The sequence below is a fragment of the Lissotriton vulgaris genome, chromosome 11 (assembly GCF_964263255.1).
Source record: "Lissotriton vulgaris chromosome 11, aLisVul1.2, whole genome shotgun sequence".
In the NCBI taxonomy this organism is placed as follows: domain Eukaryota; kingdom Metazoa; phylum Chordata; class Amphibia; order Caudata; family Salamandridae; genus Lissotriton; species Lissotriton vulgaris.
The window spans coordinates 587,720,251-587,746,860 of NC_141699.1; positions in this window are offsets into that span (position 1 = coordinate 587,720,251).

A 26,610-nucleotide genomic window follows, 5' to 3' on the forward strand; every position below is an offset into this window, starting at 1 on the left:
CATATGCACACACCGGCAGAGGAGAAGAAAAATTGCACAGCAAACCAAACCGATTTTACATTGAAGGATAAATGCTTAAGGGCTAAATGTTAAGGCTAAAAATCAGGCTAACTTAAAAAATTCTACAGTGTACTTCGAATACATAATTATGTGTACAAATACAATTACAGAATAACTGTAAAACACTAATAGAGGAATACACGTGAGAGTACGGGCTCACCTCCTCAACATACTCACCTGGGCCCATATATCTATGTATACATTAAACCGGTAAACCTACACTCTATTCAATTGTTTTTTTTTTTACCATTGGGTTTTATACCATTCATCTTGTCAACCCAAATCACCGATATCTATAGTCCTAAAGGATCAAGGGAGTTAGAGAGAAAATAGGTAACAAATATAATGTTTAGCATTTCATGATTATTAACCACAAACTCAGGAAAGTTTTGAAATCTTTATCTAATAAATCTTTGGAAAATTTATAAAAAGTGAACTCAATTTAGCGTCTATTTCTGTTTAGACTATTGTAGAATTTAAACATAAACATTGCAAAAACGAATTGGAGAGAAAATGTTAAGCATTTAGACAGGGTGGGTAGGTAAGAAAAAGGAAAACAGTACAATGACAAACCCACACTTTATAGTAACCTAGATCCGTGCGATGACCAACCCCGGTAACGGATTAAACCAAAGAATAAGAATCCCAAGTACAGGTGCCAGCAGGTAAGAATAGGGGCAAGCCAGAAATCAGAACCAGGACAGGATACGGACCAAATTGGATCTGGCCAGGACCACCACAGGCAAAGACTCGCACCACAGTTAAAGTTCAAAACGCCAGCATTGAAAACCCTCTCTGCAGCTAACAGTCGAACCTTGATCGGGTCATCTATCTCCTTCCCAATTACCCTGATTGGATTATCGAATCTTCTGACAGAGTGCTCCACCAGCAACTCTGCTCTCGATCACCTATTGAGTGCGTTGGGTCAATGACAGGTCAGCTATTCGGACAAATTTAACTTACTAAGCCTACCCTAGTTATACTATTTTCCAGGTCAGTGTACCACCCCTAAATGTTGCGGATGTGTGAATCCTACAATTTTATTGAACAAGAACGAGGAGTAGCCATAACACCATATATTTCTAGAAGCAACTTGTCAATCATGTGTTTAATTTGTTCCCTCCCATATCTTTATCAACCCATGTTCTTTATTCCTCCTGTTATTGAAATGTATCAATGATTATTTAAAAACAATTTAATCAATTCAGCTTCCTCTGTCAAGGCAAGGAGTTCGTTCTTCTCTGCCTTCCATGTCCGTCTTGGCCATGATTCAAGGCTTCAGCTTCTGTAACTTCAGGACTTATTGCGCAGTCGCAGTTTCTCCAAAGATGGAGTTCAGCAAAGCATTTAGGCCCGTTCATTTATAGCATGTAAAAATAGAAAAGAACAGTTTTAGAGACACAAAATAAATGAATGCACTGTTTACCACTTCTTTCTACTCTATTCCCATAATTTTATTTAAACGATTGCGTTAGATATTAAGCAAAAACAGACCGCTTAGCAAAGTAGCGGTGCAAGCTTCTTGCACGTTAGGACACACAATGGCCATCTTAGTTCTATTGCGCAGAAGTTTTCCCACCAAGCATATCACGTGGGCATAACAGACACATGCGCAGTAGAAAATCCCACGTAACAGCAGCCATTTTAGTGCAAGCGGATTATAGTTCGTAAAAGCACATTGGTAAGCTTCCACTAGATGCCTAATATGTCGTGTAATGCAATATTAATAAGACAAAACATGTTAGTACATTAATATTATTTCCGAGAGGGTTGAGTACTAGCAAGTCACTAAACGTGTAAAACCTCGCTCCATCAATCCCCTCTTTGATGATATTTATATCATCACTAATTAATAATACAGATGCCAACTTTTACACTTCACCCATTTCAATTTCTTCAAACTTTCTATTGTTCCTTTCATTCTTCATATGAAAATCTTTCACCTTTTTGTATAAATGTCTGTTATATTCTAATTCTATTTCATTGATATTTATTTTCCTTTTTATTCCCTGCATATGTCTTTTTATGCTTACGACATTTGCAACAAATTATTATTTCTAAAATCATTAGGGCTATTCCCACCATTAGCATCAGTATTTTACCTACAAAACTTTTCCCTACATTAGAAAACCAACTACCTATGGAGAAGAGACCATCTGTTAATCTCTTTCATGCACTATCAACCTCCAGTGGTTTAAGTTCTTTTTCTAAATATGTAATATTCCTTACATACCTTTTCAGTTCTACACTTTTGTCAGGTATGTAAGTGCAACAATGTTGCGCCTTTATCATTCTACAGACTCCGCCCTCTTTTGCCAACAATGTATCAAGAGCAAGTCTATTTTGTAAAACCATTGATCTTACTGCAACTAGTTCAGAATTGATCATCAAAAATCCTCCAGCAGTGTCAATTGATAAACAATCCACTACGGTTGACAATTTACAAATTCTTTCAGTATTTAAAACCACTACCACTGAAGGTATCAATGCACTAAATATGTCACCTACAATTTCTGCTATACTATCTCTTTTACTATGTATTAGTTCATTAGTATCTTCATTGCTTCCAGTGATTCCATTTATATGGTATACTTCTGGGAATACTATTCCAAAATAGCAACTCCCATACCAATTATCAGGTAATTTGTAATATGCTTTGTTCCCACAAATCTAATAAATTCCAGGACATACCGGTTCAGTTCCATCTTTGAAACCCCACCCCTCAATTAATTTATAATTGTGTTCACATTCACTAGAACCAATGAATATATTGTTATAATAACTTGTTCTCTCCCTGTGGAGACAGTTTCCCTTTCTTTTCAAAATCCAGTAACATAGCATCATGAGTTTTGCCATTCAAGGTGTATTCTTTATTTTCTGCCCATTTAGAAATTTTTCATTTTTTCTGTAGCTTTTCTTTGGAAATCCTCTCTCCTTTTCTCAACTAAATTCAAAAATATTTTCTCTTCATGTAAAATGCATGTTAAATTATTTGTGTGTGCTTCAACTAGGTCTATTGTACCTATTGTTAAAAAATATTCTCCCATATAACAAGCTATGTTACCTTTACTATGTACAGGATTCAGGTTACTATGAATAGGAAGTTCAGGAAAAATCACATCTAAATTAGAATAATATTGTAAGGATTCCTTTTTGTAGAATAAACTAGCTAAAATACTACATGAGATACCATATGTCAGGGGCAAATGATAAGTACTGCCTTCTGCTACCGGCAATGGTAGCTTCATACACACATAGCAATCGCTTATTTCCATTGCCTCTATATAATGTACTAACAGATTTGCAAATACATTCAAATGGGTTTTATTTCTAACTTTATTATAATGTAATCCTTCCTCATCTGATGCTTCTACTCTTTGCTGCCTAAATGATCTATTCTTTCGTGTATATCTGATTTTACAGGTACATCTACTTTCTCATTAATGTTAGTGTCATTTTTCTCACTTTTACTCATTAGATAAGGAATAGCTACTGTTAATCCAAACCACACTATGAGTATTATTACTACACTACATGTGCATATCCTGCAGCATATTTTTAAGCAATTTCTTTTCGGTTTACCATTAACAGTATGATCATCCATTTTTCGATTACGGAGACTTAGCCCCTCTTTGAGACTTTTCACAGAATTTTTAACCTGTGAATTTTTCAAGTTGGTCTTACTTCTTCGTCTGTTGGTTCATCAATTAACACCTTGGCTGCTAGGGGTTTTCTCCTCCTGTGCTGGAAATTGAAATAGTCCATGGATCATGACAAGGTCAGCTCATCATAAGCACAGCTCCACTGTGTCTCATGACGAGTTGACCTTGTCATGAGCATGGAAGGGGTTAATTAATCATCTTCTTCATCACTCAGTTCTAATTTTTCAAGATCTTCAAAAATGACATGGGTCCATTCAGGGCCTCTGAACTTATTATTCAGTCTTTTTAAACGCAGACTTTTTATTTTTGGTGGTTCTGTGGAAAGCCCAGTTTGACTTGTTGTTTTGTTTACTTTCTCTGGTTCTTCATTTATTGATTTGAGACAAAATTTCAGTTTCTTGACAAAACCAGGCCAATTATCTCCGTTTCTAAGTCTGTATACCTCTCTATCTTACTTGGTCCAGGTCTTGCTTCTGTTTCTTCTACCTGGATGCTAATCTGGCCTTGTTCAGGTATGTGCTGCAACTGACTTTGATTTGGTTTGTTTTCTTCTTCCTGAACACATTTGTCTAAATCTATCTGGTCCTGCTCAGGTATCTCGATCTCTTGCTTTACTTCTTCCTGAGCCTTCGCCCTTTTGCCTATCTGTCCCTGCTCAGACTCTGGAACTTTGACAGGTGTCTGGAATGTCTGAATATATTGATCTTTCCTTATCTGTTCCTCATCAGAATCACTTTTGGCTTTGATTTCTGTAATCTGAGTATGTTCTTCTATTCCTGACTCATCCTCACTATCACTCTGTGTATCTAAGTAGGTTTGGCTTCTGGTTCTTACAACATCTGCAGGAATGTCAATTACTGGAATCCATTCATCCTGACTGGTGCTCGGTTGTTAATCATCAACTACTTGGATATCACTTTCTCAAGACTCATCAGCTGCACAACCTTCAGCTTCAGTTTAGTCATGTTCAGCCACTCTTTTTGTATGACTCGCATGAATCCAATTTGGAACTCCTTTACATTTTACTGCTGTAGTGGTAACCAATATCACTTGTGTTGGTTTTCCCCACCTTGGAGCTAGGCAAGATTCTCTTTTATGTTCCTTTATTACAACCCAGTCACCTGGAATCAGATCGTGTGCTGGAGTTGTTTGCCTGGTCCGGCGCCTTCTCAAACCTGGTGAGAAATAGAACGCACTTGGTCAGCCAGTTCTTTGCAGTACTCTAGTACTAAGTCTTCAGATATATATATTAACTTCTGTCCCGGCACCCATGCCTGCCTCATTGCTCTTCCCATGAGTATTTCATGAGGACTCAAGCCTGTTTTTCTGTCTGGAATGCTTCTGAGTCCCATCAGAACAAGAGGTAAAGCATCTGGCCACTCTAATCGAGTTGGTTCATAAATCTTTCCCAATCTTGACTTGATTGTGCCATTCAGTAGTTCTACCACTCCAGAAGCCACTGGACGATATGCACAGTGCAGCTTTTGCTCAATTTTAAATGCTTCACAAATTAGACCAATTATTTAATTATTGAAATGTCTCCCTTGGTCTGACTCAATCGTTACTGGAAAACCGAAACGTGGTATGAGCTCTCTGAGCAGTAGTTTGGCTACTGTGATGCTATCATTCCTACATGTAGGGTAAGCTTCCACCCATTTTGAAAATAGGCAGACAAGGACAAGAACGTACTTAATTCCTCTGCAAGGGAGTAACTGAATGAAATCAATCTGAAGTCGAATAAAAGGACCTTTTGTCTTTCCTGACAACACTACCGCTCTTTTCCCAGGATTTATCTGTTGGCACACCAAACACCTATGGCAAAGACTCTCTGCAACGTTACTGAACCTTGCATTGAACCAAGTTTGTCAAAATAATCTTATCACCGCGTCTCTTCCTAGATGAGAAGCACCATGATACATCCTAGCCATAGGAGCAAGCATACAGTTTGGCAACACAGGCCTTCCATCAAGGTTTAACAATGACTCCATCTCCAGCCCTTCTCTGACATCCTATTTTCGCCCATTCTTCATTTTCTTCCTGGTCTGCATCATTATGAAAATCTTTCACTTCTTCCCACGTTTTCATTCTCTCAAGCAGCATAACTTGGCAGCTGTTTCTTTTTGGTTCAATTTTTGTTTATTGCCATCTTATTTTCGGCACAATACTGAGCTAATTGGTCAGCATTTTGGTTACCTGCTGTCACTTTGTCATTGCCAGATTGGTGAGCAGCACACTTGACCACAGCTACAGTTTCTGGTAATTGGAATGCTTTTAGCAAAGCAAATCTTTCACAAAATTTCCATTTTTAATCTGAGTACCGGATGAAGTCAGAAACTCTCTTTACACCCATAGTTGGCCAAAATTATGCACAACTCCATAGCAATATTGGTTATCAGTAAAAATTGTCACTTTCAGATTTGTTCCAAATTTGCAAGCTTTTGTCAATGCGATTAGTTCAGCCACCTCTGCTTATTTTACTCCTGGTAAATATGATGCTTCAATTGGACCCCATAGAGTGCAAACTGCGTAAGCAGCACTCAAACCTCCTTCCTCATGTCGCATACATGAACCATCTACAAATATCTCATGTTCTGAATTAATTAGTGACTCTTCTCTTATGTCTGGGTGTGGTTTAGTACAGTATTCTGTAAGATCACTATAATTATGTTCGATTTCATTCCTGACCTGTGCAAAGTGCGATTCAGGTAATAATGTTGCTGGGTTCCGAATATTACACCTAGCAATTGTCACATTCTCTGCACCTACAAGATATTTGTTCATATTTAGCCAGCCGACTAGGTGTTTGGTACTGAGTTTTAGTCCCGGTCAATAAAATCACAACTGCATGTGGGACGTACACTTGTCACTGGATGTTCCATGATAATAGACTCACTTTGCTCAAGACTCGCACACGTTGCTGCTACTGCTTTCAGACATCCTGGCAATGCTGCTGCCACTGGATCCAGAGTAGAGGAAAAATATGCAACAGGGCATCTCATCAGACCATGAGTCTGAGTCAAAACTGAAAGTGCACAATTGTCTTGTGTGTTACAAAGTAATGCAAAATCTTTTGTATAGTCAGGCATCCCTAATGCTGGAGCTGAACACAGACAATCTTGTAACTTTAAGAAAGATGACATGCTCTCATCATCCCATTTGACTGGGTCTTTTGCTCTTTTCCTTGTATCAAAGGTTTAGCTAGGACTGAAAATCCCACAATCCATAGCCTGCTGTAACCTACAACTCCAAGAAACATTCTGATTTCTTTCTGCGTTTGAGGTAGATTCATGTTTTGAATTATTCTGATTCTTTCAGAGGTAACACTTCTGACACCTCTCTCTATCTGGTGCCACATATATTTCACTGATGTAGTACAACACTGCAATTTCTCAGGTGATACTTTGTGTCCACCATTTCCTAAGTGATTCAGCAAAGCAATTGTATCAGTGACAGTCTTTTCGATTCTTAGATGCCACCAGTAGGTCATCTATATATTGCACCAAAACTGATTGTCCGGGCAATATTAGAGATTCAAGACTTTTTTTCAAGATCTGATTAAAGATCGATGGACTTTCTGTGTACCCCTGAGGGACGCGATTCCAAACATAGATATGGTCATCGAATTTGAACGAGAAAAGATGCTTACTATCCGGGTGCAATGGTATTGAGAAAAATGCGTGACAGAGGTCAATCACGGTGAACCAACCTGCTGCCCATGGTATTTGATACAGAATCACAGCAGGGTTTGGTACAACTGGACAACAATGTAATTTATTTTGCGGAGGTCCTGTACAACCCTGTATTTTCGGCTCGGTTTCTTGGTGCCAATTATGGGTGAATTACATGGACTGCTCACTATTTCCTGTAAAATTCCTGCTTCAACCAGACATTTTATTTCTAGTGAGACTCCTGTTTTTATTTCTGGGCTCATTTTGTACTGTTGAATATTTGGATAAACTGCACCTTCTTTTACTGTCACTTTTACTGGGTCAACATTTGCCATTAATCCTACATCTTTTCCTGTGAAATCCCACACTTTAGGATATACTGTATGTTGTAATTCTTTCGGCAACTCTTCTATGGTAAATTTTGGTTTTTCAGTTGTTTTTTGTTTTGCTAACATGATTTTATAAATTCCATCTTCATCTGGGGTTTGAATTTCAAAGCCGTTTGGTGTACAAAAGATAGTGCAATTCATATTGCACAGCAAATCTCTACCTAACAGATTTACAGGACTAGAGTCACATATGACAAATGTATGCATTTCTTTAAAATTGCCTATTTTGACTTCCATTGGTTCAGTAACTGTGGTACTAATTTGTTTATTAGAAACGCCCATTACTTGGATCGCTTCTCCCGAGAGGGGTAGGTTTGGAATGCCTGCTGTTCTCACAGTAGAACGGGTAGCGCCAGTATCCAACAAAAAGGTAACATCATTTCCTTCAACCTTTCCCTCAATGTATGGACCTGACTGATCTACCTGCAAGGATGCGCCAAGTACGCACTCCTCGTCCGTCCCCCCCCCCCCCCCCCCCCCCCCTCAGGCACTGTCAGAAACTGTCTTCATCAAAGCATGAGTCACTCAAAAGAAATTGAGGTGTCACTGTGTCCCTTTTACCACTTCCTTCCCAACTTGTAGTATCTACACTGTATGCTGGTTGACTCCCAGGATTTGGCATAGGCGCCAGTGGTAACTGATTTTGTATTACATGTTTTTGCTGCTTTTTGGATACCTCATTCTGCGTCTGTGGATTCAAATTATTATTATTATTATTTAGTACAGCCTTCCACTCGTTCTTCCAATGCCCCAACTTGCCGCACCCATGACAAGGACATTTCTTTTTAGCCTCCTCTCGATTAAATTTACCTCTAGGTTTATTACCATTTCCATCTCCTTGAGTCTGCATATTTTTCTTTTTTTTTTTATAAATCTTTTTATTGGATTTTATACAACGAAAAGACAATACAACACATAAGACAACCCCCAGCCCTCCCCCCTCTGATCGGGCAGATTGAATGTAGAACAAAAAGAATTTCAAGAGCTTATAAATAATAATAGTACATAAAATTGAATGTTTTAAATTAACAGATGAATCATCAAGATACAGATATACATTAGGATAGATGGGTATACATTACCTCTAAACAGTTTTAGCCATATTATTATTATTGAGTGTCTAAAGTTCAGACCATTCTATTAAAGGAGACCATATTTTTAAACCTTTTATTCTACGTTTCCTACCTTTAGTTTTATATATGAGGGGGCGATAGGATCTAGCCAAGCCGATGCTATACATATTCCTAGAACGGCCATCGAGATAAAAATCCGTTCGTGCCCAGTATTCAAATTAGTACAGTTTACTAAGCCTAATAGAACTGTTTGATCAGATAGATTAACCACAGTTTTAAGGATTTATGAGAGGAATTGTTCAATTTTTGATTTGAGAGAGGTTAAAGCGGAACAAGATGAAAAGATATGTATGCAATCCGCATCTTGCAAGTTACAGCGAAAACAACATGTTCCTCTCCCATTATCCCATTTGGCAATTCTATCTGGAGTATAGTACATGAAGAAGCATATTTTATAAAATTGTGTTTGTAATTTGGTTGACATGAGTACAGTTTGTGATAGCTCATTTACATTCTCAAATTCATCAGTTGAAATTACAAATTTCTTTTGCCATTTCTGAATAATCTTCTGCCTATCATCAGGTAAATATGTAAGTAATAATTGGTAAAATCCCCCAATCCGTATTTTTTCCTGATGATGGCCAAGAGATTCAGCTATGATGTTTTTAGGCATATTGTCTTCTCTCCTCACTCGTCGTATTAAAAAATCTCTAATTTGGAGATATTTAAAGAAATCTCTCCATTCAAGATGATACTTGTCTTTCAAAAATTCAAAAGAATATATCCCTTCTGCGGAGAAGAAGCAACCTATGTTAGTAATTCCAGCAATGATCCATCTATCAATATAGGAATGTTTAAAAATGTCTGGTAAGAGGGGGTTATTTTGTATTGGAGTATAGACCGATAACCGTCCCAAACCTATCATTTTCCTCCCAGATTTCCAGACTTTAAATACGGCTATGAGTGTTTTTAGTTTAACTTTTTTATGATAGCTATCAGAGATATTTCCAAAGATAGCCGATACTTCTATCATCTAATATTATTTGATGAATAGTCGGTGCGTCTTTATCCCGAGATATCTCTGTTCCGCCAAGAAAAAAAAGCTCATGATTGTATAGCAGGACTGTTGTCCAATAATATAACCTAAGGTTTGGGAGACTTAACCCTCCTCTTTCTTTGGGAAGTGTGAGAAGTTTATAGGCACGGCGGGGTTGAGTATATGCCCAAATAAAATCCGTAAAGATACGTTCCATTATTTTAAACCAATGATCTGAGATTTCCAGATTGATCGCTCTAAATAAAAACAAAAGTTTTGGAAAGTAGACCATTTTTAGGGCATTTGTCCGTCCTATCAAAGAAAGATGTAAATTATTGATACGGCGAAGGTCTTTTTGTATTTTATTTGAAATGGGTTTAAGGTTCAGGTCGACTAAATTCTCTAGTTCAGAAGTTATTGTAACCCCTAGGTAAGTGGCTGAATTTGTTATACGTGAGTCTATCATAGCACATTTGTTGTTAATAATTATTTGGGTTTTCCCTCGATTTAAAGCATATCCTGAAATAGTGCCAAATATTTGTGCCTCCTGTTCAATAATTGGCATAGCCAAGTTTGGATTAGCAGTGACAATGGCAATATCGTCTGCATAAGCGAGAATTTTTGTTGAGTATTCATTTATCCGGATGGGAGTTATAGTACTAATATTTTGTAATCTCCTAATAAAGGGATCAATATAGAGAGCAAACAATAGCGGGGAGCAAGGGCATCCCTGTCGTGTTCCTCTTGAGATTTTTATTTTTTTGAATTCCCTCCATTAACCATCACCATCGCTTGAGGATTAATATACAGTTTTTGTATTGCTTGTATAAATGTATGATTGAAGCCGACCCTGGACATTGCCTGCCACAAGAATGGCCAGGTGGCCAGGAGAACCGGTCAAAGGCTTTCTCTGCATCAAGTAAAATAAGTGCCATTGGGTCTCCTGCCACCTAGGTGTAGTCAAACAGGCTAATTACTCTCCGTGTGTGGTCGGTAGTGTCTCTGCCAGGGATAAAGCCGTGCTGAACTTTGGATTAACTTTATGAATTACTGACGAGATACGGTTAGCGAGTAGTTTAGAGTAGATTTTAGAATCTACATTTATTAAGGTGATGGGTCGATACGAACCCATCTGGTCGAGAGGTTTATTTTTCTTGGGGAATATCACAATTTTAGTCGTAGACCATGAGTTGGGGGGTTGTCCTCCTCTAAATAAGTATAAACATAGGGTCAACAAAATTTCTTGGAGTTGATCTAGAAATGTTATGTAAAATTTGAGTGGGATGGCATCTACTCCAGTTGCTTTCCCACGAGAAAGATCTTTCACTGTTTTTCTTATTTCCTCGATGTCGGGGGCCTTTTCCAGAATTAGCTGGTCTTCAATGTTAAGTTTGTCACAGGTATCTCTATCTAGATAATCAGCCATTTTCTCTTGATCTATTTCTCCCTCTTCTGTATAGAGAGCACTATAAAAATGCCAAAATGCTTCTCGGATCTTCTCTGAGTCAGTTACACTACCGGTTATTGGATCTTGAATTTCTTGTATTATATTTTGCTTAGTCTGCTGTCTCATCCAAATTGCTAATTGTTGGCCAAACGACTCACTAACCTCATATATTTTTTCCCGGTGAGCAGTAGCTTTTTTAATAGCTTTATTGATGTATATATTTGTAATTGATGCCTTAGCTATAGCAACCTGAGTTTGTGCATTACTTAGCTCTTCTGTAGTTGAAGAGTTTCCTGTTACCCTTATAAGCTCTTCCTCCCACCTCTTTAAAGTTTCTTGTGAGGATCTTAGTAATTCTCTTGCACATTTGTTGCTCCGGAGTGAATATTGTATAGTTTCACCCCTAATACTTGCTTTTAAGGCGTCCCAGACGAAATTTAGCGTTGTACTGCCGTTATTAACCAACAAAAAATTTGAAATCCAGCATCTCATATGTTTACAGTATTCACTCTCAAGGAGCAAAGACCTCTCAAAGGTCCAAGTTTGTGGCGTCTGTATCATAGATGTTATCTCAAGTGTTAGTATTAAGGGATTATGATCCAACATGATTCGGGGTAATTTTTCTATTTTTGAATGAGTTTTAATTGAACTAGATATCAAAAAATAATCAAGTCTAGCATGTGTATGATGTGGATTTGAGTAATATGTGTACCCTGGATCATCGGAATTATTATTTAAAGTCTGCCACGCATCAATTAGCCCATGGGTGATACACAATTCCTTTATTGCTTTAAAAACTTTTGATTTGCGACCATGGTAATACCAATTATCTTTTGTGGACCAATCATGTGAGAGATTTATATTGAGATCTCCACAAATTATAAGTGGTAGTGGCCAATTAGTAAGTTCATTGGAGATATCATTAATTACGATAGGATCATCATTATTACATCCATAAATTGTGCAGATGGTCATTGAAGACGATTGCCCTGTATGAACTTCTGAGATCACCCATCTTCCTAATTTATCGGATTTTGTTTTATTAAACTTAAACCCTCTACCTCTAGCCAAAAGTGCTACCTACCCCTCTTACCCGCATACCCTGTGTAGTGGCACCAATCAGATTGTATCCAAATAAATTTAATATTTGTAATTGTGACCCTTCAATATGCGTTTCCTGTAAGCATACGATATTGGCGCCAATATTCTGTAGGCCAACTGCTACCATTTGCCTCTTCTTGATGTCATTTAAGCCACATATATTAACTGACAATATTTTTAATGGACCCATCTATCAATCCTGGTTTTTGTATCTATATAGTAATGCATTTCTTTCAGTTTGATGAATTTTTTTTGTCGATAATCTATCTGATCTGCCCGACCACCCCCACTCTTACCCACCCCCCACCCACCACCACCTTTGAAGGTTACCTGGTCTCGTTGCGACCAGGGGTGTGACATCAATGTAAGCGAGCCCAGCGGGCTGGGTTGGTTTATAGATGTATATTACATATTTATCTTAACTCAAATAAACTAAGGCCTAATTTCTTCAATTAACGCTTCAATTTTTTATCAGTTTGATAGGATTGTCTTCCAGCTTATTCAACCGATAAACAAATCTTCAAATTATACCATTAAGTTTTATGTATAAATAAGAGGTGGAATAATTGATTTGGCTTCTCTTATCCTCTAACATATCCTGAAATCATTTCCTAGAGTTTCGTGGAATAGTCTCTGTAATTTCTTGTAGATAATCCTCCGCTTGTATTTCGCTATTAAATGTTCTTGTTGTGCCCTTGTATATGATTTTCAGGCGTGATGGATTTTGCAAGAATACTTTCGCTCCGAGTTTTTCAAATGGATCAAATAGTTGGCGCATTTTCCATCTGCGCTCTACGGTAGAGTGAGCAAAGTCCGGTCGCGCAAAGAATTAAAAAAATCCCTTATGTTCTCTTTGTGTTGTTGGTCTTGCAAGATCCTAAATTGCTTCGCGGAGAACAAAGTTTCCAAAGCAGACCAACATTGCTCTGGGATATTGATTTTGCTTTTTAGGATGTTTTGAAAGGGTCAAGTGGAAGCGATGGGCCCGTTGTATCTCCCTTGCCATATCCCAGGCTTCCAGTTCCGGGAACGATTCTTTCAGGATTTTGATCATTGCGCCTCTGGCATCATCTCCCTCAAATTTCTCCGGAATTCCAAGGAACCTTAGGTTGTTCCTTCTAGATCTATTTTTATGATCTTCTACCTTAGCCATTAAGTCCTTTATTATTCCATCTTGCTCTTTTTCATTTTTTCGAAGTTTCATAACATCGGTTTCAAGGTTCTCAGTGCGAGTTTCGACCATAACCATTCTATCCGACATTTCCGAGTAGATATTGGCAACTTTTTTCACAGCCCCTTGTAACTTCTCAATGGCCTTGCGATTTTTTAGACTGTCTTTTTTAACATCCTCATGGAAATTCTTTATGGATATCAGCACCTCGCTCAGTGAGGGGTCATTTGCTTCAGCAGGTAATTTATTCATTGGGTTTTTCCGAGTAGGATTGGATCTGATTTTGTCGTAGTCGGTATTGTTACCAGGATCTGTAGTTTCTTCATTTAACAGATTTTTTCCACTCCTTTTATGTTTTATCCGTCTTTTTCCACTCCCATTTCTTTTTTTCCCCAAGAAATTTTTCTCCGTGGATAATCTTGACTCACTGAGACCAGTAATTTCTAGAGGTACTGGATCTCTTTGTATATCGAGACTTGATTCACTTGAGTCACTTAATTCGCTTGATTCACTGGAGTTGCTCGAGATAGATATGCCAGTTTGATATATTTCAGATTCCGAATCTTCATTGGTGATTGATAGATTTAAGTGTGAGTTTTTCCCTAATAAAGTAGGTTGTATATTGCTAGTAGATTCTAAAAGTTCTGTTTTCTGACTTGACTTTTTTTGATCAGGCAGATCTCCTTGATTGATTCTTTTTTTTTTTGTCGACTTCCGGAGGTAGCCTTGTCTCTTCGCTCCCAGTGCTTGGATCTTCAGGTGAATTTCCATCTCCTGTGATGAGGTTGCTGTTTATACTAGAGATACTTGCATTTGAAAAGTTATTTTGAGTACAATTGTCATTATCTGGCTTTCTAAAGTCTTTCGTCTGAACTGAAATCTGTGGTAGATCCAGTAGTTTTTCATTTATTGTTGCATTGCTTAGAGGCTCTTTTGGTAGGGGGCTGAAAATATTCGATATTCGTGGCTGGGATGTCCCTGTGAGGCCAGTATTCTTAGCTGTAGCTTTTAAGTTTTTTATCGTCTGTAGTCTTTGTGCTTTCTTTGCTAGGAGCTCCAGTTTGGCGCTTTCTTCGTCTTCCTCTTTATCTTCCGCTGCCTCACTTTTATCTCCTGTCTTCAATTTCATTTCTTTGCCTCTTTCTCTTTCTCTTTCTTTCTCCCTCTCCTTGCGCCTTATTTTTTCTCTTTCCTTTTCCAACTTTTTTTCCAGGTTTTTGTCTTTAGTCTTTGCTTTCTCTTTTCTTTTTCTTTCTCTTGAGGTTCATTCTTAGTTATGACTCTCTCCTTTGCCCGAGCTCCTCTTGTTTCAGGACCTTTATGCTTGATAGTTTTGGTCCTGTCCTCGACCTCAGCCTCTTCCTCTTCCTCTTCGATCTCTTTACTTATGGGTTTTGATCATCTATATGAGGTCTTTCTTCTAGTAAGGAGATAACAACATCTTCAGTCCCTGCGTTTTGCTCCTTATTAAGGACCGCATTGTTGGGTTGGGGTTGATTTATAGATGTCTGCGATTCCTGTGTTGTCTGATTTTTCTGTTCTTTCTGCTTCCTTTGTTCTTTCTGTACGGGCTTTTCTCCATCCCTAAACGCTCCGTCTGTACATTCAATTCGAAGGTTCTATCTTTGCTTTTGTCTTTATCCATGTCCGAGTCCATGCTCGCTGTCCAAGAGTTTGGGAATGTTAGTGATACTTTCCAATGAGATCCTTCTAGGGGTCTCTCGCTATAGAAAGAATGTCTCTTCAATGCATTTTTATCACACTTTGCTCCAGATTTGCCGTCAAACTTTCTCGAATAGTTTTCTAAGATGGTATGCGCCAAATCAGATAGAGAGAGCTCACAGATATGTACTTTTACCAATGTATCAGCACTCAAATTGCAGAGTTTAATTGTGCAAAGGAAAACAAACTTCCAGTGAAAATCCGATTTTTGAGTCTGCTAAAGCTGCATCCCCATTTCCTCCGTTTAAATCTAGATGACATTCAGCTTGTTTTGGAAGTTTGACTGTTCAGGATACAAATGTGTGCTTTCCACTTTAAGATTTATCTGGTAACATTTGGTAATATTTTGTCACTTTTTTTGTTGTCATTTTGTCATTTTCATTTTCGACAATTTTTGGTTTCCAACTTAAACTTTTTTTTTTTTAATCCTCTCAATATTGCCTCCAATATTGCCTCTTACAGCCGTTCACTCCGATTATTATCAGAAGCCTGGCCGTCTCCCATAACACCAAAGGCAGAAACAGAAACAGATGAAGGACATGCAGCACCCTTATAAGCCCCCTCCCTCAAGTCTGCAGATGACGTTTTTGGCGCTTTACGCTTGAGAGTCTGGAGGTTGGAGAGGCAGGAGAGTCAGAAAGGCTGGAGAGCAGGTGAGCGCAAGGAGGGTAGGAGAGACGGAAACCAGCACATAGGATCCGGAATTGTTTGTTGTTTGGTTCACAATACGGCAATCGGGCAAGCAGTAAGCAGTAAGCAGTAAGCAGTAAGCAGTAAGCAGTAGGCAGTAAGTAATAGCTGCTAGAGGATGATGGTGATGAGCGAGGTGTGGGCTCTCTAGGCAGATGCAGAAGTAGAGATGAAACGAAACGCTGAGGCGAGGGTTAATCAAAAGCAGAGCAGGGCCGCCGTGACACAGGACACGGCCCCCCCTCCCCTCCGCCTCCACTACTGCCTCGGCATCATGAAGTCACGATATCACAAAATATCAAAATTTAATGTAATAGGAAAGTCGCTACCTTACCTCACTGAGGCGCTGTTAAATTAGAGGCAGTGAAATTTAATAGCAGGAACGGAAACAAGAGCCAGAACAGTCAGAACAGAACAGACAGAGTCAGAGTAGTTTCTTTCTTTCCCGCTCGATAACTCTGAGAACTCGGGATAGAACTCAGGATAGTCAACTGATTGAGGGCTAATAGATAGATAGATCCCAAATAGGTCCCAGAACGGAAAACTGATTAAGCTGATTTTCCACCAAGTTCTGTTTTTTTTCCAAATTCGTCCTCCGTAGGACTGTAGGACCGTAGGACTGTAGAATTGTAGGACTGTAGAAGATATTTGAGGTTACATATCCCCAGACGGCTGAGCACAGCCGCTGCAGCCGCTCACATGGACGCCATCTTGCCTTCCCAAGTCTGCATATTTTTCAATTGTTGTTCTTGTTGTTCTGCTAATTTTACCTGTGCCCGCATTACTTTTTCTTCCGAATTTTTCAGTTTATTGTCCAATTCATCTTCACAATATTTTGCATATTTCAGTATTTCATCAATAGGTTTGGCCTGCCAACAGATTTTATTATCTTTAATCCATTGCGAAATTTCTGGTCTTAGTCCAGACACAAACCCATAGATAAAATGTGTCATATCTTTGGTGTCTATATTTTCTAAACCACTATACTGTTTAAAAACCTGTAACAGGCGTTCAGTATATGCATGCACAGATTCAGCTTTATTCTGAGTGGTTCTGTCTATTCTAGTCCAGTCTGTCTCTTTTGGAGGTACTTTTCCTTTCAAATACAGTTTAATCTGATTATATCTTTTCATCACTTCATCTGGTGGTGCTCCTGTTTTTGGGTCTCTAGGATACTCATCATTTGGCCAGTTTACTGCAATTTTACATTCTGTCCATAAATCGACAGGAACAACAATGTCAAATAACCCATCTAAATCTTTTAATAACACTTTTGACACTTTTACAAATCTCTCGACTTGTCTGTACCAATCTACAGGTTTCTCTCTGAGTTTTGGAAAATCATGTGTAAATGACATATCTTGTTGAGACCATGGAACATGCACATAACCTCCACCTGGTACTTCTCTCATTGGACACAACCTTTCCACTTTTTCTGTTTCTTTCAACATATATTCTGATGCAGTGCTTTTCCCTTGAGCTTCTTCCTTTTTCTTTAACCACCTAGCTTTCCATCTATCTGTCACCCCATTCTTGCAACAATTATAACGATTCTTTTATTTGTAATTTACGACCTGACACATTCATATTTTCTAAATCTTTGTCAGAAAATTCAGCTCGATATGGTTTCTGTAACACTTTTGATTTACCAATATCAATTCCCATTTCACTTGCCAAACTCGTTAATTTTTCATGAAATGTTTTTGTATTTCAGGTGATACTTCGACATATAAACAACAATTCATCTTCATTGAATGCATTCAATCGATCTAATCCCACATTTCCAGCAATCATTTCTTCTAGTTCAACTCTTAATTTTAAAATATCCAATGTCTGACTGTGATTTTGGTTTTTCTATTTCTCGCGATCATCTTTCAATTTCTTCTGGAGTAACTACAGTTGCACTTCTCGTACCTGAAGAGCTTTCAATTTGTACTTCTTTAGTATTTACAGGTGTGGTTTTCCTAGCTGAGCTACTTACTGGTTCTCTTATAGGTAAAACCATCAAAGAAATTTCTGACCCACATTCACTTGCTTGGTCATCCACTATTAATGTTTCTTTCCTTGGCTGCACTACAGGTGTAGTTAAAACAGAGGGTCTAGGACTGGTTTGTTTTTCTCCATATAAAGGAACAACTGGACCTATAGTCACTGGAATTGTCGAGGCTTCAGGACTGATATTTAACTGTGTACGTTTCTGAATGAATTCATTCCTTTGCCTAATTATTGATTCTAGTTAATTTTCCTGCAATGCTTTTTCTAATGATGCCTCATGTAATACTTGTGGAACTAAAGGTGGCTTTAAGAACGGAGCACTAGGATTTGTCTGACTCTGCTCTTCATTATAAGGTGGCAGATTTTTCATTAATAAATCCTCCAAGTAATCATCTTCTGAATCAGTACTTGTCATTACATTTTTAGTTTTCTCAGTACTTTTACTCACTGTTTGTTCTTCTAATGCTCGAACAGGATATAATCCTTCCACCAGCATAGATTGTCTCCATTGTTTCATCTGCTTATCTCTATTCTCTTTAGGAAATTTAGGATAACATTTACTAATACTTTTATCACTCCTGAATCTGTCTCGCTCAAAAGCCTATGTTTCCCATTCCTCCAATGCCTCATATTGGATTAATCTAGTTCTTGGATCTAATTCATTCATGCATATTCTTAAATTGTACAAGACTCTACCATTAAAGGTACCATTTTCTGTAAATGCTAAAATTCCACCATCTTTTGTGTATTCCATCCAGTTTTCTAACCATATACAAGTATGGTAGCCCCTTTCAACAATCATGTATGATGCGGGCGTATTCGGTGGAGGAATAATAATCCCTTCTCTGGTTTTTATTGGCTTATCTTTTTTTAAAGAAATTTTTAACTTTCTTGACAAATGACATTTTCTTTTTATCTCCGTACATGATATAAGGTCTCCCTCTTATCTTTTCTTTAGCAAAACCTAGATATTTTCTATCTGGTCAATTTCCTATGAATCCTGGATCTAAATGCCACATATTTTATGCCCCTTTACTACGTGATGACACTCAGTTTGTTTATGAAAAACCTCCAATACAAAAACGTTTCTTATTTTCAATGACCAATCAATAATTAGAATTCAAAATAAATTCAACGAATAGTTGCGCGGCTTTCTCGTGAGATAAGTTCTCACACTCCTGTGCTCACCCCTCCTTTACAAAATTACCTCAGCTACACACCCGCTGTATCAACCAATACCAGCGCGGCTCTGAGGGACGTCAGCGCAGCTCCGCAACTGACTCCCTCCTTTGCAAGGTAATAGAAGAGTTTTCTCCAATTCACTTTTAAATGTTAATTTCTTATTAATTAACATCGTAAAAACATTTGTGTCTGAGTAACTAATTTCAAAAGAAAATGATTTTAATTCACTGATTAACTCCCTTCCGTTTACTCTTCACATACTACAAGTAGATCCCTTCCGTCTACCTTTCTTACAAGCATCAGAGAACCTGTTACTCCCTTGGACTTACCCTATCTAAGTTATGTAAGGCCAATGTTTCACCAATGAACCCCTTTGCTGTCAATCAAGCTCAGAAGAACCTGCTACTCCCTCAGTGTGACCCTTTCTAGGTGATATTACACTAAAGTTTTACTAGCGAACTCTTTGCTCTCAATTAGTCACATATTCATACACGAAAAATCCCATAGACAGTGCTTCCGGTTCTACCTAACCATGCACTTACTTCTACAAACAAGTGACCTCACTACAGAATGGCTTCCATTTATCATCTGCTATTCTGCCCCCGGGGTTTCGAGACAAAACATTAAAACAGATACGAACAGTTTTGGTTAATGGATCAAATCAATAACTAATAATCAATCAATAATCAATATTCACTAATTACCTATCTACACTAATCCCTAACCACTACTCTGCTACCAAAATAACTGATCGAGCGCAGGCTCACCTGCTCAACATACTCACCTGGGCCCATATATCTATGTATACATTAAACAGGTAAACCTACACTCTATTCAATTGTTTTTTTTTTTACCATTTGGTCACGGATACCTATAGCTCTAAAGGATCAAGAAAGTTAGAGAGAAAATAGGTAACAAATATAACGTTTAGCATTTCATGAATAATAACCACAAACTCCGGAAAGATTTAAAATCTTAATATAATAAATCTTTGGAAAATTTATAAAACATGAACTCTTTTAAGCTTCTATTTCTGTTTAGACTATTGTAGAATTTAAACATAAACATTGCAAAAACGAATTGGAGAGAAAATGTTATTAAGCATTTAGACAGGGTGAGTAGGTAAAAAAAAGGAAAACAGTACAATGACAAAACCACACTTTATAGTTACCTAGATTGGTGTGATGACCAACCCTGGTCATGGATTAAACCAAAGAATAAGAATCCCAAGTACAGGTGCCAGCAGGTATGAACCGGTGCAAGCCCGAAATCAGAACCAGGAAAGGATACGGACCATATTAGATCAGGACAGGACCACCACAGGCTAACGCTCGCACCACAGTTAAAGTTCAAAACGCCAGGGTTTAAAACCCTCTCTGCAGCTAACAGTCTAACCCGGATTGGGTCATCAATCTCCTTCCCAATAACTCTGATTGGATTATCGAATCTTCTGACAGAGTGCTCCGCCAGCAACTCTGCTCTCGATCACCTATTGAGTGCGTTGGGTCAGTGACAGGTCAGCTATTCAGACAAGTCGGACAATTTTAACTGACTAAGCCTACCCTAGTTATACTATTTTTCAGGTCAGTGTACCACCCTCAAATGTTGCAAATTTGTGAATCCCACAATTTTATTGGACAAGAACGAGTAGCCATCTCACCATATTTTTCTAGAAGCAACTTGACAATGATGTGTTTAATTTGTTCCCTCCCATAACTTTATCAACCCATGTTCTTTATTCCTCCCGTTATTGAAATGTATTAATGATTATTTAAAAATAATGTAATCAATTCAGCTTCCTCTGTCAAGGCAAGGAGTTCATTCTTCTCTGCCTTCCATGTCTGTATTGGTCATGATTCAAGGCTACAGCTTCTGTAACTTCAGGACTTGTCGTGCAGTCGCAGTTTCTCCAAAGATGGAGTTCAGTAAAGCATTTAGGCCCGTTCATTTATAGCATGTAAAAATAGAAAAGAACCGTTTTAGAGGCACAAAATATATGAATGCACTTTATACCACTTCTTTCTACTCTATTCCCATTATTTTATTTAAACTATTGCGTTCGATATTAAGCGCAAACAGACGGCTTAGCAAAGTAGCGGTGCAAGTTTCTTGCATGTTAGGACACATAACGGCCATCTTAGTTCTATTGCGCAGAAGCAGAAGTTTTACCACCAAGCATATCACGTGAGCATAACAGACGCATGCGCAGTAGAAAATTTCGCGTTACAGCAGCCATTTTAGTGCAAGTGGATTATAGTTAGTAAAAGCACATTGGTAAGCTTCCCCTAGATGCCTAATATGTCGTGTAATGCAATATTAATAAGACAAAAAAATGTTAGTTAGTACATTAATATTATATCTGAGAGGGTAGAGTACAAGCAAGTCACTTTACATGTAAAACCTTGCTCCATCACGAGTTCATAAGAAATATGGTCTTAGTAAAAGCAGTATTGTCTGTTACAAGTATAAATATGAACGAGAACTACAATTTGTAACAAACTGAACAGAGCACACCTAGATGAATGACTACTTTCTATATTGAATTCCCTCCATTAGCATGTTTGGTACTTCACTTTACATTAATAGGTTAAGGCACACAATAGATATCGTGTGCTACTGCATGCCAATTTCGATCTTCTATGACGTATAGGGGTGGAGCCTAAATTATGTGTTTCCACATATTATGGCGTACTTGGCTGTACCTCATGTTGATAATACATCCCAGGTGCACTGTGCAACCCTCGTCCTGAGTTTAGCCAATGCCAGAAATATCGTGCAAATTGGTGAAATCCGTTGTTTTATTCCGAGATGAATCCAGACAGCAAACATATAAAGAACCCAGTTGCATTCTTGAAAGCTGTCTACATAATTTCAGTGAGATAATTGGAGCTAACAGACGAATAAATAATGACATGTTACAAAAGAACCCAGACAACATCATTTGTCACCTCCAATGCTTGGCTGTTTCAGAGTTCCAAAATGTAAAACAATTGACTGGTACCTTGGTTTTTCCTCATAACCAAGGTGGCAGCCATACTCGAGGCATTGCTATCTGATCAAGAACCTTGTGGCAGTCGAGATTTGAAGCAACAAACTCCTTCATGAAGCTGGTTTTCGACTTTCCTACTAGACGATGTGTTTGTATGGTTGGGATCCACAGTGACCAACTGAGTGAAGCAAAGGCCAGGATAATCTGCAGGGATTTTATGCCATACCGTCAAGTTCTGAAAACCAAAATGAGGGTGATATATCCGCCTGCCACGTGGACCCCAAAGTAGAATGGAAACTTCTCTAGTAACAGGGGTGCATCCTAGAGCACAAATGCCCAGTGTCAGTGGGCGGAAGTGGAAATGGATTAAAGCCTCCTTTTGAGGGAGATTTGTTCAACATCAAATGTTTGTGGAAAGTTGATAAATTGTGACCATAGCAATGTAGGTTAGTTGCTTTGGCCCAAATAGATAGTGTTTAAGGCCTGGGACTCTGCCACAGAATATAATGGGAAATTTCGCTCTATGATCAACTGTGAAATAAAGAGAAAACTAAGTAAATTGCATCCCAGTGGGATGTGGCATATTCCTTAATTTTTTGGGAAGTGTCATAATTGTGAATTTAAACTCAATGGGCCGGCAACAGTGGACAAAACTGGAGAAGATAAACATGAGAAATAGGGAAATTTGTCAATTTTCTAACAATTGCAAAAATAGTTCATTTAAGCAGTAAAAACTCTGAGCGTCCGTTTAATTTGCAAATCTTTGTGCACAGCAGCAGGGTATGAGCCAGCCTTCTGGTGATATATTTAACCCCAGTGAAATCACGTGGCATACAGCAAACAATGGGTGTGCTCTCTTCTGATGATTTGAATGCCTGCAGTGATAGCCCTGCGCACAGAAGCATGGGTGGTGCCCCCTCACCTTACTACTATTTGTAAATGAACACATGATGGGCATGAGACGAGCATTCTGATTATAGGTAGGAAGGTCATAGCAAGAAGAAGGTGGTGATTTTACCCTGGTGCACTGCTTAGCGGAGCGAGTTGGAAAATACTAGAACAATTGAAAACCTCGGAAACAATCCTAGTGTACAGTTGGAAAAAACTGAGTAGGTTCCCACAAAAGCAAAATATGCTCATTTAAAGGCCTAAACAAGCCAAGCGGCGTACTATGTCAAAAATAGTTGTTGCTAATAAATTTGAAAGGTAATGCATGATGCCAATTTTTCTAGAAAAGGAGACCCTGACTGACATTTTGATTGAGGCCAATTTTTCTTGAAAAGGTGTCCTAGACTAGCATTTTTACCAGACACAGAGGTCACAGCCATTTGCTAACAAATGGCTGTGATAGAATCAGTCACAGCCATTTGCATTGGAATGCAGCACTGTAGCCTATGCGCGCCACTGGGGTTGCAACCATATAAATATTTTAAGGACCTAGCTTGTAATGTGTTATTCAAGTAAATACTAGCAGTGGCAAAGCCAATAGGTCTCTGCTTTGTGTTTGATAATGGTTTTAGCCACTGTTGCATTAATGTCGGATGCTGTGCAGGGGGTTCCGAGGGACATGGGAAGCAACGCGGATGGTTCAAGGAAGAGGTGGTGATGTGGAAAAACACTCAGGTGAGTGTGATGGGGTGAGCTTTTGCAATGCAGGAGGATAGAAGTACATGATTGAGACAGCTCAAACACGCACATTCTCGTGGAATACTCAACCCAAAACAGAAAAGTAGAACTTGGAAAGACAGCAATGGAGGCAGAGATGCCAGCTAATCAAAGTAATATTAAAGAGGCAATGCTCATGGGAGGGACAAGATTGACGAGTTGGGGCACAAAGGAGGGACGTTGGTGATTAGGAAAGCCAACCACTGGACATGTTCCAAGCCCTCTCTGTTCTTGGTAAGCCGCAATGTCTCACAACAGACCATGCGGTCTAGTAGGCTCGACTTGGAAAGAGCAGGCAAATGTGAGTTATGTTCCCCATTGAAATTTATACCTAAACCAGCAACCACATGTAGAAATCACTAAGTATTTGATAACTGTCCACATTAGTTCTAAATGACTTTAAAGCAAACAGAGGGATATGTGCTTCTTAACTATAGAATACTGGATTTTACAACCCCACCACCTCTTGACCACTCAGTATACCAAACTCCAAGCACCACGAAGCAAATTTGGACAAAACATGTTAGTCTTTGTTACTATTGTTACGTTACATTATTTTTCATCGGTTAAAGTGAGACTCCCATCTCGGTTGTAATCTGGATTCTTAATTTTGGTTTTAAGCACCCTTGCTTTCACCATGTCCTTTGTGGGGGGCAGCGTCACAAGAGCTCTCTGGAGGCGCTTTCCTTTGACCAGGCAGTTCTCCGAATCATATGAGTCTCAAACATCAACCCTAGATCTTGGGCAGCGCTAATAAACACCTTTATGTCATCGCTCCTAAATTGATGTATGTCTGGTAGTTTTGGCATGACAGATCAGGAGCATGGATTGCTCGTGCTGTTACTGTCCAAGAGGCAGGGAGAAGCAGCTAGCATATCTGTGCTTCTTGCATTGAGTTTTGCCCACAGGGCCGTGTCGACAATAGAAGGTCAAATTCACTATTCTGGGTAAGTATAAAGTGAAACTTCCCCAAAATTAGTCCAGGATATTTATTTATTATTTGAACTCAAATCCTGGCATTACTGAGTCTGGTTCTGTATATATTGGTGGTGTAATGAAATTGTAAATGATCTTTATATAACACTTAGTACCCCTGAGGAGGCAATGTAGTGCTTTGTGGCCAGTAGAATGCCACACTGGAACTCAAGATTAGAGGCTAAAGATCAGATGTTGGCGTCTCAATGTATGATGTGTACGCTGCCCTGAGGCATTGGTGCGTCGTTCCCTTGTGCACAATAGTTTTGTAAACGATGCTTGTTCATTAAAAAAAAAATTACGATCGCATTGAATAACCATGAAATGCTGCAAGTAATATGAAAATGATAATAAAGATAAAAAAAGATTGGAGGTTAATAGTTGGTTAGTAATATTTTCATGTGTGAATTAGTTGTTTTAAATTTGTACTCTTGATCTCTTGTATTTTGTAGAGTTTAGATTACGAGGTAGGATGATGGAATGGATTTAAAAGGGGAAGTAGTACGTTGTTTTTGTAAGTTGTGGTTGTGTGTATCTGTTAGTTGGTGACATGGCTAAAAAGGAAAAAAAGTTTGAGAAGGATGTTTGGGGGTACATAGTAGGCAAAGGTTTGGAATGAGATAGAGGTGGGATGGGTCAAAGATTGAAAGGATTTTTTAAATGTAAATGATCTTATACACACTTATACGCACATGTCACTTTGTAAGGTTTCATTGGCTCGAGAAACCCCCTCTATAAGTCCTGCCGCATATGCTCATAGAAGCAGCAATATATACATGGTCGGAATTGCACCTTTATCTTGGGGTGAAGTATGCACATTTGTGCCTGACACTTCTTGAAGTGTTGGTAGCAGACAAAAACTCTTATGTTCACCTATATAAATGTAGAGGGAGTTGACTGGCTTATATACACAAGTATCCTGTGGTGTAATATACATTTTCCCGAATATAAATGTATCTGCTTCTAACAGGAAGCAATATTGAATGTACATTGATGCATATAAGAACTTCATCTCTATGCCATGAGAAGCGTAGTTTGTCAGAGAATACTGTTCTGATACTGTTGTGAGTATATTTGTCATGTGGGGGAAGAGCCAGCTCTTGTATAATTTGAAGTGTCTGTGACTTGAGGGTTGTTTGTTTTGAGCGGATTGCATTGAAGCTTAGCAATTCATTTTCTAAAATTATTATTATTCTTTTTTAATTCTGCGTTCATTCAAGGGGCATATTTTCTTTTGCTCTGTTTAGATGTTTTCAGAGAAATTTCTGGAGCCATCCATAGTGTTTTTCCAGAATTTGTGATCAGATCTAGGTTGGAGGTAAGCTGTTTTTCATAGTTGCTACAAATTCAGCTTTCCGAAGGTCAATATGTAGTTGAGGACAAGATGATTTATTTTGGGTGGGTTTTGGTGTCTTATGTTGGAAAGCATTGAGGTAGTGGTGTGACCATGTGACTGGAGTAACTCTTTGGAATGTGACTAGGTCTGGGTTTGCTAAGATATCTATTGTGTGTCTAGAAATATGTGGGATTAGGAACAAGCTGTTTTAGGTTGTGTGTGCTTTGATGGTATGTTGTATCAGATTACATTTATAAAGCTCACTATCACTCCAGAGACCATCTTGGCGCTATACGAAAAAGAGAACGGAGACTCCAGGCTACTATGGACCTTTGCAAGGATCAGATTTAGAAAAGCAAAGGGAGTCTGGAGCTGCAAAGACCCAGGTTTACAGCAGTTTCCTACGGGCGGGTTCTGAATACATATGTCTGAGATAGTCTGGAAGCAGG